This window comes from Lucilia sericata, unplaced genomic scaffold, assembly GCF_015586225.1.
Source record: "Lucilia sericata isolate MDLA Ls3-8-SP2 unplaced genomic scaffold, ASM1558622v1 Contig002683F_arrow, whole genome shotgun sequence".
NCBI classification, from domain to species: Eukaryota; Metazoa; Arthropoda; class Insecta; order Diptera; family Calliphoridae; genus Lucilia; species Lucilia sericata.
In genome coordinates, this window is record NW_023996410.1 from 26901 (window position 1) to 29753 (window position 2853).

A 2853-nucleotide genomic window follows, 5' to 3' on the forward strand; every position below is an offset into this window, starting at 1 on the left:
AAGACTATATTCTGGACTATAGTCTGCACTATAGTCAATACTATATTCTGGACTATAATCTGGACTATAGTCAAGACTATATGCTGGACTATAGTCAAGGCTATATTCTGGACTATATTCTGGACTATATTCTGGACTATAGTCAAAACTATATTCTGGACTATAGGCAAGACTATATTCTGGACTATAGACAAGACTATATTCTGGACTATAGTCAACACTACTACACAGGTCTACAGGTTAATTTGTCCATAATTTCTACCAGAGTAACATCCTCCGCTTAAATTACCTCAAAGAATGTCTAACTGATTTGTATCATTAAAGAAAATACAAGAAAACTAATGTTTAAACTACACATTTTCTTTTTCGGGAAAGTTACATGCCTGTAATGTGACAATTTTATAATTTCTACTCCTTTGCAGTTTTATTTCAATTTAATTTTAAAAATTCACTTTAATTTGACTTTTTAACATCAATTTAATTAGGTATATGTCGATGAGAATACTTCCCTAACATTTTAAGTGATAATATTAAGTACTTATAAATGCAACAATGCTTTATTAAGTACCTTTCAATATTACACTGGACCAATGTGGTTTTATGATCTTTTTATTCTTCTTTGCGTTTTTCAGCATTTCCGATCATGTATATATTCTCAGCAAAGTATACATGATATGAGAGAGATATAATCTTATATTGTTGTCTCTTTTAAACATTTACTATTTTCATAGGAAAAAAATAAAAGCTTTTCTTACAATATTTGCATATTATCAGATATACATGATAATAAGCTTACAATTATCTGAACTGGTTGGCTTTTTAGTAAAATACATTTGTTCGTTCTTTTTAAATCCAGCAGTGAAATCACACACATCGGCAAATATTTGTGGGAAAAGTGATAATAGTAAGAAAACGTGGTTTTCTCTGAAAATTCTGAATTGTATAAAGTTTAAAAAGACAAAATATACTAAATAATAAAGTTTAAAAGATAATTTGCTGTATATAATTTTACAAATTTTTACAATTTTAAAAGAAATTTCTAAATCTCTATATTCGAAAGGAAAATTACATCTTTCCTTACAATTATAAACAGAAAGGTAAAGAAAATTTAGATAAAAATTTAGTTATTTTTCACTGATTTAGTCAATTTTCAATATAGGATTATTATACTATACTCTCGAGTAAATATTATTTATCTTGGACCAAGATTTGGGACAACGTGTCCCAAACACCAGTCACTTACTCGAGAGTAACCAGTTTGAGTGTTGCCTCAAAATCTGTTGATGTGGCCACCAACTAGTAGTTTTACATGCCTTGAATCTGTTCCGCATGGACAACAAAGTGCTTAGTAATAATTCAGCAAAACCAAAATTTCATTGATCAAAACGGGATTGGACACAAATCATAGAAGTATTCAACAGAAATCCAGAAAATAATACACCTTACAATGATTCAGTCTAACCCATAAACAAATTTCCTAATATTCTAACTTAGAGACTCAAAATTACCAATTAACAACAGAATAAATTTCTTTCCAAATTACAACTAACTTCTAAAATTATAATTATGGCTTATAAACTATCTTAAGAAGTTCAAATTTTAACAATTCATTATTAAAATCACATCTTAAAATCCAGAAAAATTAAATTTATATCAATATATTAACAACTATTTAATATTAACAACAATTAAACTTAGCTTAATGATCGTATCTAATATTTGAAATAATATGTCCATTAAAGTTTAAAAACAAATACCGAACAATATGATCATTTGTTATTTCAAATATTAAAAACGACTAAATCAAAATTCTATATACTAACACCTATATTAATATTTTCTAAATTAAAACATGATCTGATGAAATTTTAACAACTATAAATTTACTTATAATTAAATTTTCCTAACTATTAAATAATTTAACTAAGTAAAAATTAATACTAAAATTAACATCTTAATATAAACATTACAAATACGGTGTAAATCGACCCCAAAATCACCAAGCAGAAGGCCTTCAGCATTGGAATCGAGACCCTACTGTAAGTTACAATTTGTTAGTTCCTTTTGTTTTATTATTCCAATAAGATGCTAATATTTTAGTAGTAATTACTCGCTCATTGATAATTTTGATTTATTCTTTTCATTTTTCATTAAACATTACAACAACAAAGAAAGTTTGTTGCTTTACTCTTTTAGTGAGTTTTGATTTGAATTGTTGAAGCTTTTCTCTGTTGTTTAATGTAAATGAGAATGATACTTTTTTTTTTACTCTTTCCTTTATAATTTATCTATTATCATAATAATTTACTTACTTTAAATTTAAGAGAAATAATGAAATGTATTTCTGAAGAGATTTTGTTATAATACATATAATTTTGAAATTGAAATTATGACAGTGTGATACTCTTTTGATTATGTAGAACTACAGGGACAGAGGTAAGGTAATGTGTGATAGGGTTTTCTTATAAACTTTCTAGGCCTTAGGAAAACACGGTCGGGTGGGTTGAGAGCCTTTAGCAATAACACCAATGCTAACAAAAGGATGTGATATTGTTTGTAGGAGGAATTTTTATAGTTTTTTTTTTATTTAATAAAAAGGGCAATTAAATCGCACGTAAGTTTTTTCTTATTGTACGGAACCAGGTACAATGGAACAAGATCCCCGCCCATATCTCCCGATCTAGCTAGTCAGCCAGTACGTGCGTAAGGTTCCATATGGCCAAACATTGTAGAAAAGTTTTTAACTTCTACTCCCCGAATATAACCTGTTACAATAGAAAATGGCGCCCAACGTGGGGCCCTCAAAACATTGGAAATTCAAAATACATTTTGTTATTTCTCAACACCTCACAA